The sequence below is a fragment of the Palaemon carinicauda genome, chromosome 4, assembly GCF_036898095.1.
Source record: "Palaemon carinicauda isolate YSFRI2023 chromosome 4, ASM3689809v2, whole genome shotgun sequence".
Classification (NCBI taxonomy): Eukaryota; Metazoa; Arthropoda; class Malacostraca; order Decapoda; family Palaemonidae; genus Palaemon; species Palaemon carinicauda.
In genome coordinates this window covers 63,781,699-63,798,332 of record NC_090728.1, presented here as the reverse complement: position 1 = coordinate 63,798,332, position 16,634 = coordinate 63,781,699, and the positions used below count along the sequence as shown (strand labels likewise).

The following is a 16,634-nucleotide window of genomic DNA, read 5'->3' as shown; positions in this document are numbered from 1 at the left end:
GGATCAATATTTAATAACATATAATTTTGATATTATTCGGAGCTCGATCATCTCTGAGCTCATAAATACCTTTCAATGGAAGGCAGTTAAAAGGAATTACCCACGAATATAAATTTATCTTTAGTTTATTAAAGACTTAATTATTTATAATACCCAGCATTTACCAAGTTAAAGACATTTAATCATGATGAATTCATAACGATTTCTAATTCAGATTAATAAATAAAAAACTAGACGAATTTTCGTAACAGGGAAACGCAGGACCAGTAATCATAACTTCTATACGAGTTCATTATTGTTAGGAAAATATATATTAAAAGCGAAACCTCAAACTCAAATTGCTCTGAACAAAAAGATAATTATAATTTTCTATCATTCATATCTCGGTGACTTTATGAAGACAAGTTTTCTCCTTTAGATAGTTCAGCAAATTACACAATTGATATCTGGAAACTCTAAAATCGAGAAAATAGTTTGCTCTTTATAGAATTTATAGTTGATAGTTGGGTTCCTCTTGGGAATCGCAATTTAAGTAGGAATAAAATAGTCAATGCTGCTATCATCTTCTTTATTCGGGAGCTTTCGACATAACTTATGTCATCTTCAGCCTATCTGCAATTATCATATGTAAAATTAATAAAATTAATAAAATCATCCTAAGTACATACTATGTACTTAGGATGATTTTATTAATTTTATTAATTTTACATATGATAATTGCAGATAGGCTGAAGATGACATAAGTTATGTCGAAAGCTCCCGAATAAAGAAGATGATAGCAGCATTGACTATTTTATTGAATTTATTTATATAAACTAGTAAAAAAGTTAAATTTTCAAGTTAAAAACAGTTATCTCAGAAAATCTATAAAATCAAGCCATATACTAAAATTCCTAGTGATTTTTTTACTCTAATAACTTTTCAAGATTACAACGTGAATTATTCTAAAACTTAAAATAGCCTTCTTTTCTATTTTCTGCTAGCTGAAGCTGAGGATTCTACTCTTGGAAAAACTTAAAATAGCCTTCTTTTCTATTCTCTGCTAGCTGAAGCTGAGGATTCTACTCTTGGAAAAACTTAAAATAGCCTCCTTTTCTATTCTCTGCTAGCTGAAGCTGAGGATTCTACTCTTGGAAAAACTTAAAATAGCCTTCTTTTCTATTCTCTGCTAGCTGAAGCTGAGGATTCTACTCTTGGAAAAACTTAAAATAGCCTTCTTTTCTATTCTCTGCTAGCTGAAGCTGAGGATTCTACTCTTGGAAAAACTTAAAATAGCCTTCTTTTCTATTCTCTTGTAGCTGAAGCTGAGGATTCTACTCTTGGAAAAACTTAAAATAGCCTTCTTTTCTATTTTCTGCTAGCTGAAGCTGAGGATTCTACTCTTGGAAAAACTTAAAATAGCCTTCTTTTCTATTCTCTTGTAGCTGAAGCTGAGGATTCTACTCTTGGAAAAATTTAAATTAGCCTTCTTTTCTATTCTCTGCTTTCTGAAGCTGAGGATTCTACTCTTGGAAAAACTTAAAATAGCCTTCTTTTCTATTTTCTGCTAGCTGAAGCTGAGGATTCTACTCTTGGAAAAACTTAAAATAGCCTTCTTTTCTATTCTCTTGTAGCTGAAGCTGAGGATTCTACTCTTGGAAAAATTTAAATTAGCCTTCTTTTCTATTCTCTGCTAGCTGAAGCTGAGGATTCTACTCTTGGAAAAACTTAAAATAGCCTTCTTTTCTATTTTCTGCTAGCTGAAGCTGAGGATTCTACTCTTGGAAAAACTTAAAATAGCCTTCTTTTCTATTCTCTGCTAGCTGAAGCTGAGGATTCTACTCTTGGAAAAACTTAAAATAGCCTCCTTTTCTATTCTCTGCTAGCTGAAGCTGAGGATTCTACTCTTGGAAAAACTTAAAATAGCCTTCTTTTCTATTCTCTGCTAGCTGAAGCTGAGGATTCTACTCTTGGAAAAACTTAAAATAGCCTTCTTTTCTATTCTCTGCTAGCTGAAGCTGAGGATTCTACTCTTGGAAAAACTTAAAATAGCCTTCTTTTCTATTCTCTTGTAGCTGAAGCTGAGGATTCTACTCTTGGAAAAATTTAAATTAGCCTTCTTTTCTATTCTCTGCTTTCTGAAGCTGAGGATTCTACTCTTGGAAAAAATATTTTTTAAAGAAACTCGGGTTTCAACCTTACCAATGGGCTGACTGACTGAGTGCTGTACTTACTAAATGGATAGAGGACTTTTTCACATAATTGAATTAAATTTCTTTAGGAGCTATGCTAAGTAAATCACAATGCAAAACCCGTCCTAATCCTATATGAAAAACCTGAAATCCTAACCAGTCCCAATCTACATAAAAAAAGCTTTAACTAAAATCATTCCAGTCTGACTTCAAGAAAACACTGACATGAAACCTTACTTCCCTTGTCCCCCTTCTGCTATTTTAATTCGTCCTCATCTACATAAAAAAAGCTTTAACTAAAATCATTCCAGTCTGACTTCCCTTGTCCCCCTTCTGCTATTTTAATTCTTCCTCATCTACATACAAAAAAGGTTTAACTAAACTCATTACAGTCTGACTTCCCTTGTCCCCCTTCTGCTATTTCAATTCTTCCTCATCTACATACAAAAAAGGTTTAACTAAACTCATTACAGTCTGACTTCTTCAAGGAAACACTGACATAAAAACCTTATTACTCTCTTTCCCATTGGGACATGATCTACTGCAAGGAAATAGGCAAAAGAACAACTTAACTTCTCCATAAGAATCTCACACCAATCATTCGATATTATCACAACAGCCCCTCATTCCTTACAGTGGAATTTATAATACTTTAATATTACAAAGTCCCAAATGCAATATTTGCATAATTAAATCAGACACTGATATGAATGATTAAAATATACTGAGTTTTATTCCGTTTGCTATACTGATGTGCAATGAAGAGAGAGAGAGAGAGAGAGAGAGAGAGAGAGAGAGAGAGAGAGAGAGAGAGAGAGAGAGAGAGAGAGAGAGAGGTTACACTATTTCATGGATAAAACGCTAAGGTACCCTGGTTATGTAGTATCCAACTACCAAATTCCTATTTTCATTACTTTAGCATTTCTATCAATCATTTTTAGTCTGATTACAAATAACTAAAGCAACATTGTCCTCAAAGGGTTTAGGGACAGATTATTACTTACAAGGTCAGTAGTAGGTACTTTGTTTTCACTAAGGTTTAAGACACATAGAAATATAAAATTTAGTACACTTGAAATATCATTCAAGGGAGTTGCCAATGTTTGAACACACTATGCACGATACATGTTGGATAAAAACTTATTCACTTTCGAGAAGGAACACACTCGAGGCACTTGAGAGGAGAGAGGTTGTTTGTTCTTTTACAGGGACAGGCTGGATCCCTTCTGCTCTTCACGATTTCCTAGGGGCATATATATTTTGACAAAAAACTTCTAGAGAACTCTAAATAGATTCTTCTAGTGGCGAATCATACTGAATATTTTAAATTGTACCCTCTTTCAATGTGACAATTTGTAAATTCCTCATTTCATTAGTCTAGTTAGATATATCCGCAAGTATTTATTTTTCATAAAATATTAATTGCAAATAATAATGTTTGTTATTACTTTGGTAACGATCAATGTTCTGTGTGTAAGGTATTTCAAACATTACACATCTAGTCAAAGTTTACGGTAGTTTCAAATGGGATAAATTGATACCAGTTACCAAATGAATTAAAAGAAAAACTGGCTAAAAGGCCAGGCAATCTAACAAAAGAACAAAAGCTAAAATGCTACATAAAAACTGTCGTGTATAATTTACTTATCTTATAATGTCTATACATTGTCAAGATATGTAACCATAAAGGTAGGTAAGGGATTAAATACAGGAGTAATCCGGATTAAGAATAATCTATACTTACGGCCTTATCGAACTTTTGAATACGGTATTCTAAATATTATTAACCTCGAAGGAATAAAATACCTAATACGTCTCTTGCAATGTTATGAAGTTTCCTCAAAGAAAAGTACTTTTTAAAGACAGGACTATATCTGCACATCAGTATTGCATTAGCCAAATACTTACTCAGAAATGTCATCTTTAAAACACAGGTTATAAAGATAAGTAAACAAAATCTATGAATATGGAACTTTCATACCTTGACCAATGCAATGAAAGGAGTCTTGGTCATATATCTAGTAAGCATTGAACTTAAAATACACTAACCTGACAATATTCTTTGTCAAGGATCTATAAACCTATTCTTCATACCAAATATGTTTCCCCACCCTTTAAACAACACAAACACTCACATACACACATCTGGACAGCTTTCACGTCAACGACTAGATATTCAAGAACTTATTACACAATTCATGTAAAAGCGATTAAAAGTGTTATTTATCCCTCCTTCATGTCATGGGCCCAAACGACACGAGACAAGAAACAAAGTGGAATTTCTGAACCGAGCTGTGCACCTTTTCAGAGAGCCCAGGTATCTCGCCATAATAGAAAGTTCTGAAATGCAAGACTTCAAAATGACCCTTACCAAATTCCTTGAAAGACTTACGTTAAGTACACTTATCATTAATCCTTAACATTTTAATTATACTTGAACTGAAAATTATGAAAAAATAGGAAACAACAATTATCATTGATTACACATTAACTTCAAAAAGAGCATAAACATGTCTGGAACACATTAAATCCCAATCCTTTAACATTAGATAGATTCATCACTACTTACATTACACAGTTCATAACAAATTTGATGTTTTTGTCATTGACACAATGCATAAAATTTTACTAGAAATAAAAATGATAATACCAAAACCTGTACGTATGACATTTTAACCTCCTACAACGTAAGCTTCTAAAACATTCTGAAATACTTGATTTGAATAAGATCTTATAAAAACTCTAAACTATGATGAACCATTATAAACATGAAGAATTTAAGGCTTTTGAGAAAATTAATAATGATATACATATCCATAATTGTTCATGACTTTAGCTGTCAGGATAAAGCCTACACTGACGAGACAGCTGAATAAATAAGCAGACTAAAATCCAACAAGTTTACCAACACAGGCTATCGGCCTTTGACAAGTACAATATATTCAAGCAAACACATTGATCTACAGCTCTCAAGACACCAGTGAGAGAATGAACAAATTCTGTACATGGGGAATAAAATAACAGTCCAAAAGAATAAGTGATTACTCTAGTTAAGATCAGGATCTACCTCATGGACCCTTTAGCCCATTTTATAGTGAGGAATAAATTGGCAAATGCTGATGCTCAAAGAGGAGGGGCCCAGTGGGAGACACATCTGCCATATGAGGCGAGAGTCTTTGGTATTTTTTATAACATTTCCAAATTTTGGGATAAGGAAGGATCAAGGATGGGGAGTGGGAGATCTGAAACTGGCGGTGAGTATCAGGGCGAGATAAAAGAGAACTTCATAATTCAACCTTATTGGAAAATATGCACAAAATCTTCCATTACTTTTAACAACTAGCATGTTATTCTTCAAGGTATATTCATGAAGCCCTGAGAGAGAGAGAGAGAGAGAGAGAGAGAGAGAGAGAGAGAGAGAGAGAGAGAGAGAGAGAGAGAGAGAGAGAGATTACTTATAAAGTCCTTGAAAATAAAAGAAATTTCCTTAGATTGGAGTGACCATTGAAGTGGATCTAGTTTGAGAGAGAGAGAGAGAGAGAGAGAGAGAGAGAGAGAGAGAGAGAGAGAGAGAGAGAGAGAGAGAGAGAAATACACGCTGACCACATATATACCCATAAAACATCTCTCTGGAGCTGTCTAACACAAAATCTGACACCGTCAAAATTTTGAAATTTTTCCTGATACGTGCCCTTACTCAATGGGCTGAAAATGTATGAAACTTTGAAAACTCAATATCCTCTATAATTTTAGGAGGCGAGTGAAAATAAGTGCTGACCATATATATACCCTTACTCGACTCGGGCTGAAAATATATGAAACTTTGAAATCTGAATATTCTCTATAATTTTAGTATGTGAGTGAAAATACGTGCTGACCACATATATACCCATAAAACATCTCTCTGGAGCTGTCTAACACAAAATCTGACATTGTCAAAATCTTGACTTTTTTCCTGACCCTTAGTCGACTCGGGCTGGAACTATATGAAACTTTGAAATCTGAATATTCTCTATAATTTTAGTACGTGAGTGAAAATAAGTGCTGACCATATATATATACCCATAAAACGTGCCTCTTAAGCTGTCTAACACAAAACCTGACACTTTCAAAATCTTCACTTTTTTCCTGATGCGTGCCCTTACTCAATGGGCTGAAAATGTATGAAACTTTGAAAACTCAATGTCCTCTATAATTTTAGTAGACGAGTAAAAATGTGCGCTGACCATATATATACCCATAAAACGTGCCTCTTAAGCTGTCAAACACAAAATCTGACACTGTCAAAATCTTGACTTTTTTCCTGATGCCGGCCCTTACTCGACTCGTACTGAAAATATATGGTAACTTTGAAATCTCAATATCCTCTATAATTTTAGTACGTGAGTGAAAATACTTGCTGACCACATATATACCCATAAAACATCTCTCTGAAGCTGTCTAACACAAAATCTGACGTCAAAAATCTTTTTTCCCGGACCTTACCTTGCAGGTAGGCTTTGCAGGAACGTTGCAGACCGTCAAGTAATGATTGTAATGCACTAATAGCATTGTGCCCCTACAGAGATTATATTTTAGATTTCCTATTCATCCTTTCAATAACTTAAATCCTTTAACCTTTAGTCACCCCAACTTATGTTTCATAATCTTCTTGTTCATTGACCTATATTTATTACTCTTAAACATTTAAACTACTAAGTTTCATTAACTAGCTTATCTATTACTTCCCACTCATATTTAAGCCCCTCAATTTCTCGCACAGAGAGAGAGAGAGAGAGAGAGAGAGAGAGAGAGAGAGAGACTCAACTATTGCAAAGCCATACAAAGGTCAAAGGGAGGAATGGTATTGAGTCGGAATTTGACTAATAATCAAGAATTATTCACACATTAAAAATTAAGAAATGCAAGATAGTATTCTTTATCTTGAATATATAAATCAAAAGTAGTATTCTAATTTGTTTTCCTTAGAAAACATAGAATTGTTAAATGGACGCATTAAAAATTAAGAAATGCAAGATACTATTCGTTATCTTAAATACATAAATCAAAAGAAGTATTCTAATTTGTTTTCATCCTTAGAAAACATAGAATTGTAAAAGGGGAATAAATTGTATTATTAAAAGGAAAGCAAAAGTTAATTGTAATGCAAGAGTTTTCCTTAGTAATATACAAGAAATTTAATATTTTCTTATCTAGGAATCAAAAGGGGGTGAACCAAATCTCGTGCCAGTCTTATGATTGTTTGGCAATCCTAAACCTACATAAAGATAGTGAGAAAATTTTAATTGAGAAAGGAGTTAGACAGGGAGACCACATCTCTCCCGTAGGAAGAAAATCTTAAGGGGCTACATGTGAGCAATATACCTTGAATTCATTGATACAGAAGTTCTCTTTTAAATATCCCGAAGAAAATGCAAGTAAAATTATTAGAAATATATAGAAATTTTAAATCTACAAATTTCAATTATTTTACCAATCAGATATTAATTCACAGAGATACCTCTGAAGCTTAAAGATTGACAAGAAACCTGGATCCGAAAGATTGACAAAAACACTGAAACTCTTGAAAAACAAGATTGAAAAAAAAAATAAACAAGGAATTACTTGAATAAAAACCAGATGACAATGAGTGACCTGAAATAATCAAGTCAATGAATGCAGAAAATAGCTCCTTAAAGCCCTGTCCACACGATCGAGCATGCCCGACGGGCTAACAGTGATACCAGACCACAATAATTAGTAAGAATGAGGGTTAATGACGTCAGAAGCGGGAAAACCACAGACAAGGATCTGGCATCATCAACCCTCATTCTCAATACTTATTGTGGTCTGGTATCACTGTTTGCCCGTCGGGCATGCTTGATCGTGTGGACAGGGCTTTATACCAAGGTATGTAGCGAACAACTCCATACGCAAAGGATTGCTCTAAATAATTGCATAGGCAATATAGTGCCCAAAATAACTTGTAGATCAAGGGATGTCCCAGATAGCTCCATTATTCAATAAGTGTCCAAAGACAACCCCAGAGAGGTATTCTTACACTAAAGATGAAAGTGTTCAGAATAACTTCCAAGACCAAGAAGAGTCATGAATAACTGAATGGACCAAGGAATAAGGAACAAATAACTCCAGAGACAAAGTGGTGTCCTGATTAAATCAGTGTATGCTATAAAAAAGACCAAGAAAGGTCATGAATAACTGAATGGACCAAGGAACAAGGAACAAATAACTCAAGAGACAAAGTAGTGTCCTGATTAAACCAGTGTATGCTATAAAAAAGACCAAGAAAGGTCATGAATAACTGAATGGACCAAGGAACAAGGAACAAATAACTCAAGAGACAAAGTAGTGTCCTGATTAAACCAGTCTGCTACAAAAAAATCTACAAAAGAGTGAATACTAAAAATAGTAAATCAACCCTTTCACTGCCTGAGAGGAATTGTTCAGAATTTCTTATTGGTTGCTAATGAATTGATCAAACCATTTAATCCTGCAGATACCTAGAAATAGTCAATTTAATTTCAATACTTTCCTCCAGTAACCATTGGAGCGGAATGATTTCAAGTATTTCTGAAAGAGGAGACAAACAGGAAGCCTTCTTTAGAAAACAAAAATGAGATCTAATGGGAACTAACCTGTCAAATCCTCATTACATCTCCGAATGAGATCCATATTTTCCACAGAAAAAAAAATAAAACAATAAACCTATCATGAAAATAGAAATCCATTTCGAGAAAGTCAAAATTATCATGTCTCAGGGCTTAATAAGGAATAAAAGGAATAAATTTTCAAGTAATATTCTTCGAATTTTGTAGAAAGTCTCTACTCTTTAAAAACCGATAGTATTTCCAGCTCATCAAACCATCAACAATTAACCAATGATAAGATATCAGCAAGACCCACAAAAAGAGACCGCAAAAGAGAATGACTTTCTGAACAGAACCTTCATATATAATCAGTTGCTGAAAACAGACTTAGCAAAGTTTAACATAATATACGTTCAAACCAGTTAATCAACATAAGGTAAGAATTAGGATCTTACTAAATAGTATTTATCATTTGCAATCCTCAAGATTATTCAGCATAAAAAGCAGGCTTTACATCAAATAGAGCAGGGAAATTGGAATTCATTACTGCTGCTGAAACTTGGTTATTCAGAAAAATGCAGCATCGATTTTAGCAGGGAACTCAAAAAAAAAAGAAAAAAAAAAACATAAGCATCATAGGTTTTATGCCATCAAGGGGCACATGGTGTGTTATTAAACCCAAAACTAGACCAACAAATATTCACAGAATAAGAAGACCTAATGGAAAGTAGGGACAGAAAGTGTCATAAGCTAAAACAGGGTAAACAACCCAGGAATTGTTAAATAGCTTTCCTATCTACCAGCCTTAGTCTAATATTCACAGATGCCACCAAGAGCTCACTATCATAGAAATAAAATGAAGAATAGAAATCACAATATAACAAATATTATCACCCAGTAGAACCTCACCTGATTGAGAAAATAGTGATCAATTGAATCTTAGGTCACAAGAATATATTAAGAAAAGCTAAAGTCAAATATGTTGACTTGTGGTGATATATCGTTTTAAAAACATACATTATACCATATAATTGAAATGAATCTACGTGATTCTCATATAAGTAAACAAAAATTACTTAAAGATACCACAATGCTTGTTTGTGAAAAACTAGCCATTTGATATTAACTCAAAAGTTTTTGCTAATATGATTTCTGATTTGTAATAACACTATGATCATTTGTTTGTGTGACTTCAAATGCTATATAGAAATTATAGCTATTAATTATGCTACAAATACAGGTAGCATTAAATCGTTATGAAATGTGATTAGAAGAATAGCAAACATACAAGCATAGTAATCAAATCAACTTAGAATATTACACAACTAAAAAGTATATAACCTTCTTCTATAGACATAATTAAACATGGCATTACCAACATTCTTATACCTCGTATAAATACGAAAAAAAAAATATAAGTAACATTTTTTCACTTGATAACAATACATTAGTGTGAGAGAGATTGAATATTGAGACTTCTAATAAATTTAGTATGACACAAGATAGCATAAGTCTGAGATAGTGTTTAAAATTGCTGTAGGGGTGATTCTGTGATATTTCTAGTAAAGTATAACTTAATTTTGCGCTTAGTTCTTTGCTGAAATTATCAAATATAAAAAAAAACTTACAGAAACATTTACCATAGTTAATAATTAATCATTATAATGTAAAAAGAAAATTATATTGCACAGACAGCAAGAGACTTTAGAATTTATAGAAAAATATTAGTTTTGCAGTTGAATTCGAACAGCTAACTTTAACAGATTAATTAAGCAATATTAAGTTAGATCCTCACTGTAAGCAGATCTAGACTGAACATTTGAAATGATTCATTCTCCCCATACTTAAAACCATGGTGTCTATATTTGTTCTTCTTGTAGTAACATATAAAATCCACTTGCACTGGAGAACAGAAGTTTCCTTGTGATTGATGAACACCATCATCAAATCTTGTTAATCCCAAGCAAGCGACCAACTTCATCCTGAAAAGAAATAATTTATGAAATACTCCTCTCAATATCTATGGCAAATAAAACGCTTCGATAAGCAAACTAAAACATAAAATACTAGAGAGCACTCAGTAGAGCGCAGACCTCCGCCACGGCAGCTTATTTCTCAACCTTTTGATCGACCTTGACCTTGACCTTTGACATCAACATGTATTGATTGGCGTGGATTTTCATACACTTGAATGTGAACCAAGTTTGAAATCTCTGTGATAAAGATGTTAAAACTTATTGTTGATTAATGTGAATTGGAAATTTTGCTTGACCATGACCTTGACCTTTGACTTTGACCTAAAATTTCATAATTTCCAGATTTTTACATAACAGTTAATCCCTGCAAGTTTCCTTACTCTACGATTAAAATTGTGGCCAGGAAGCTGTTTACAGACAGACAAACACACAAACTTACAAACAAGCACAGTAACAAGGGTAAAAACATTACCTCCTTCACACTTCGTTGGCGGAGGTAATTATTCGACAAGTATCATACGACAGGTTTAAGAGATTCAGGATTCTATGGTCCTAAGGCGAAGAGTTTAAAATCTATGACCTGTGAAATTATGCCATATAATCTTACATCAGCCACTGCATCACTGATAAGACATTAACAGAATGTACCTTTTGAGAAATGTATATCAAGAATGCCCTGATAGTATACAGACATAAAACTAATGATGAATAGTTATGACAATCTATGACCATCTCACCAAAAATTAACCTAAGAACAGTCTTACTTTCAAGAGAATTTCTGCAATAGTAGACTCGTTCAGATAGCATATGTTCAACACTATTGTACACTGATAAACTACCTTCCATAGATATTCATTACCTACTACGTAACCTAAGGTGTAAATTTCTGAAAAAAAAAAAAAGAATAATGATAATTTAAACTTATCTTTAAAATACATTAGTTGAATCTTACAGCCTCCATCCCTCTTATCAACTTTCATATGGATATGATTCAATTCATCTTGTGCAATTAAGGTTCCTTTAGCTTCCATCTCCTTCGCATGTTATTGAGGGAATCGTGGTGCCCACTAGTAAGGTTTTAGTTTACTAGCTTTGGCGTTTGATTTCAAATGTGCAGGTTAATAAAAGCATCTGAAAGAAAGGTAAAATATTACTCCAAATGTTATTCACCTTCAAGTCATAAGCTGACATAATTAATTTCATACAGTAACTTTTTAGGATTATCCCTCAGAGTAACTAACGTATCCAACTTCATATTTCAGAGATCAATAAACTTGACCATAAACTTGACCATGCAGTGATGTCCTTCAACAAATGCATGAAGGAAAAACAGTGATGATAATATTACAGGAGATAACAGCAATTTTTGAGAGGAATCATGCAAATGGCCTTGTACAAATGTTCAAATGCACCGTCAATGACCTTAAACGTCAGGATGCCAGAAAACCTCAAATCAATCAATCGAGGAGGAAGTCAGAGGTCTCCTCTGTGATACTGCTCAGTGGAGAATGAATGAATGGATGATTTGAAGTTCTCTGGCATCCTGACTGCTCAGTGGAGAAATAAGACTGGGTTGGACTTCCTCCATTTCTCTGCCGCAAGCTCTACCTGGTCCAAAGAAAACAGGGACAGTCCTTTAAGAGACGAATTCCAAAGACTTGATACCTCTCTTTGATCCAATTGTTTAGCGAACTTGGAGACCACTGCGCCTTGATTCTTAAGGACACAATTAGTCCAATGGTTAGCCGCCTAATAGACCAAAAACTTAACAGATTTTTCACCTGATGAGGCAAGGGTTTGAACTGTTTCTTCTTCTCCGAATGTGTGAAGTTCTCACTCGAGGACCAAGAAGCAGCTTGCAGAATTGACATTGCTGCGACCTCCATATTAGAAGCTTCCGATGCCGTGAAAGTCAACTTGTAGGTTAGTTTATGGAATAAAGGCCTAAAGGGCAAACTCTTACTTCTAACTTTCATTCTATTTTTACGGCCCTAAGTCAAAGATCAAATATGACATTGTTGGGTTAGGTAGGTAAGTTAAGGCAAGGTAATGTTAGTTAAGGTAAGATTAGTTAAGGAAAGGTTAGGTTAGGTTAGGCAAGGCAAGGTAAGGTTAGGTAAGGTAAGACAAAGTAAGGGTAGGGTAGCAAAGGGTAGGGTGGCTAACGTCAGATTAGCAAAGGAAGGGTAGGTTAGCAAAGGTATGGTAAGTGTAGGTTAGCTGAGGTAAGGTAAGAGTAGCTTAGCTAAGGTAAGGTAAGGGTAGATTAGCTAAGGTATGACAAGGGAAGAATTACTAAGGTAAAGTATGGCAAGGGAAGGTAAGGATAGGTTGGCTTAATTAACGTAAGGTTAGGTTAGGTTAGAGTAGGGTAGGGTAGGGTAGGTTAGGTTAGGTTAGGGTAGGTTAGGTTAGGTTAGAGTAGGGTAGGGTAGGTTAGGTTAGGTTAGAGTAGGGTAGGGTAGTAACGTTTCCCATTGGTATGCCCTTTAATTAACCTACCCTTACTTAACTTACCCTCACCTTACGTACCTTACCTTCTCCAACCTTACTAACTGTTAGTAAGGTAGGTTAAGTCAGGGTAGGTTAAGTCAGGGTAGGTTAAGTCAGGGTAGGTTAAGTCAGGGTAGGTTAAGTCAGGGTAGGTTAATTAAAGAGGATACCAATGGGAAACAAGTTTTGGGTGGGGAAACACTAAAAACAAGGGATTGGCAGCAATATTAATGGTCAGAAAAGCATAATAAACACAAGATAACCAGTTGGAAAGATATATGGTTTATGGAAGAGGCTGGAAATGAAGGTATCATAATAATTTTTATAGTGAATTCCAGAAGCGCGAGAGTGGCTTAGGTAAGGTGAGGGTGGTTAGGTAAGGTGAGGGTGGTTAGGTAAGGTGAGGGTGGATTAGGTAAGGTGAGAGTGGATTAAGTAAGGTGAGAGTCATTTAGGTAAGGTGAGAGTAGCTCATGTAAGGTGAGGGTGGCTTAGGTAAGGCGAGGGTGGCCTAGGTAAGGGGAGGGTGGATTAGTTAAGGTGAGAGTGGCTTAGGAAAAGTGAGAGTAGCTTAGGTAAGGTGAGGGTGGGTAAGGTGAGACTGGCTCAGGTAAAGTGAGGGTGGCTTAGGCAAGGTGAGGTTGGCTTGGGTAAGGTTAGAGTGGCTTAGGTAAGGTGGGCGTGGCTTAGATAAAATGAGAGTGGCTTAGGTAAGGTGAAGGTGGATTAGGTAAGGTGAGGGTGGCTTAGCTAAGAGGACTATAGGTTCAGTATCTGAGGACAGAGAAGCTTGATAATAAGAAACAGTCCTGCCATTTTCGGAGCTACTGTACATATTAAATGCCTTATTGTTGGGTCTGTGAGAATTATGACCGACAACCCAAATGAACCATATTTTCTCCGAATGATTAAGTCACTATAATGAAGGTTTCTAATCATTCCTAATGATGAAATTAACTTAATTCTAATTAACTATCACTCAGAATAGATGGTTCTTGGTGTAGTCTTCTTAGATACATAAGTTTAATAAACTTAAATGGAAGTAGTTTGTAACAACATATATCAAAACTACATAAAACGCAATATTAACTGGAAAGGAAATTTTGTAAACTAAACTCTGTAAATTTTGTTTTCGTCATTTGATTTCATTCTACTTTATTGCCTTTTTTTTAATCGGATATAGAAAAATTCCGAGATACTTTCTACTCAAGTCTGTACTGCTAAGCCTATTTTTATCTAATCTAGCATGCAATTGCTAGATTTAAAAAACAATACAGGCCTAAGCAAAAAAATACAGGCATAGGAAAAAAATACAGGCCTATGCAAAACAAACAGTCCTAGGCAAAATAAATACAGACCTACACAAAAAAATACATGCCTACACCAATAAATACATGCCTATGCAAAAAAATACAGGCCTACTCAAAAAACTTACAGGCCAACGCAAAAAAAAATTCATGCCCAGGCAAAAAAATACATGCCTAGGCAAAAAAATACATGCCTAGGCAAAAAAAAATACAGGCCTGAGCAAAAAAAAAGTTACAGGCCAACGCAAAAAATTACAGGCCTAAGCAAAAAAAAATACAGGCCTACGCAAAAAAACAGCCCTACCCAAAAAAATACAGGCCAACGCAAAATAAAATTATGCCTGCGCAAAAAAACACATGCCTAAGCTAAAAAAATACAGGCCTACGCAAAAAATACAGGACTAGACAAGAAATACAGGCCAGGCTAAAAATTACAAGCTAGGCTAATAATACAAGCCAGGCTAAAAAATACAAGCCAGGCTAAAAAATACAAGCCAGGCTAAAAATACAAGCCAGGCTGAGAAATACAGGCCAGGCTAAAAAATCCAGTCAAAGCTAAAAAAATAGGCTTAGACTAAAAAATACAGCCCTAGGCTAAAAAATACTGGCCTAGACTAAAAAATACAGGCCTAGGCTAAGAAAAATACAGGTCTATGATAAAATGTACACATCTAGGCTACAAAAGAGAGCCCTAGGCTACAAATTAGAGCCCTAGGCTAAAAAATACAGGCCTATACTAAAAAATACTGGCCTAGATTACAAAATACAAGTCTAGACTTAAAAAAAAGGCCTCGGCTAAAACATACAGGCCTAGGCTACAAAATACAGGCCTTGCTAAAAAAAATACAGGCCTTTGCTAAAAAAATACAGGCCTAGGCTAAAAAAAATACTGGTCTAGACTAAAAAATACTGGCCTTGGTTACAAAATACAAGTCTAGACTTAAAAAAACAGGCCTAGGCTAAAACACACAGCCCTAGGCTAAAAAATACAGGCCTAAGCTAAAACAAAGCCCTAGGCTAACAAAAAAGGCCTAGGCTAAAACATACAGCCCTAAGCTTAAAAAATACAGGCCTAAGCTAAAAAAAAATACTGGCCTAGATTAAAAAATACTGGCGTAGGTTACAAATTACAAATCTAAACTTAAAAAAATAAGCCTAGGCTAAAACATACAGCCCCAGGCTAAAAAATACAGGCCTAGGCTAAAACTTACAGCCCTAGGCTACAAAATACAGGCCTAGGCTAAAAAAAATACTGGCCTAGGTTACAAAATACAAGTCTACTCTTAAAAAAACAGGCCTACACTAAAACATACAGCCCCAGGCTAAAAACTACAGGCCTAGGCTAAAACATACAGCCCTACCCTGAAAAAATACAGGCCTAGGCTAAAAAAAATACTGGCCTAGGTTACAAAATACAAGTCTAACCTTAAAAAAATAGGCCTAGGCTAAAACATACAGCCCTAGGATAAAAAAATACACTTATATCAGGTTAGTTTCACATCAAGAATGTAGACCAGGTAACCAATTGAACTGAAAAATTATTCGAATATCAATGAAGCTCTTTCGCATTAAGGATAGCCTCACCTTTCTTTATAGTAATGGGAAACCACAGAATTCCTAAGCACACTTTATATTCTTCATATTCCTCGGCACAAATAATTTTATATCGCCATTCCTTGTTGCAGCCTGCCGTTTCCAGATGGGTTAGTCTAAAAATCCTTAAAACTCGTGATAAAGATCCTCAAAACAACCCAAAAATCTCCATTTCCACGAATATATTTTCTTCTGATCATGTCGGCTTTGCTGATAATGACATTACTTACTAGCCTATACTTTATTTAATTGCATGTAAACTAGTTGCAACAATATGAAAGTTTACTCGTCTTTGTTTCTTCTTCATAGAAATTTGTACGGAATATCCCCATCAGACACCCAAAAATCCCTAAATCTAGGGATAAATCCCCATATATGGCAACACTGGACGAAGGGAGGAGTTAAACTTGACGGATGGTAAATATTAAGTTCCAAGTTTTCAGGAACCGTTTACTGTACAGCCCTGGAAACGTTCCAGCAATGTCCAACAATTTGATACTTTTTCGT

The 16,634-nt window shown here is 34.8% G+C and overlaps 1 pseudogene; it reads left to right on the top strand.

Moving 5' to 3' along the window:
* Positions 1–16,634, top strand: part of LOC137639466 (uncharacterized protein DDB_G0287625-like) — an 89,911-nt pseudogene that overhangs the window by 33,302 nt on the left and 39,975 nt on the right.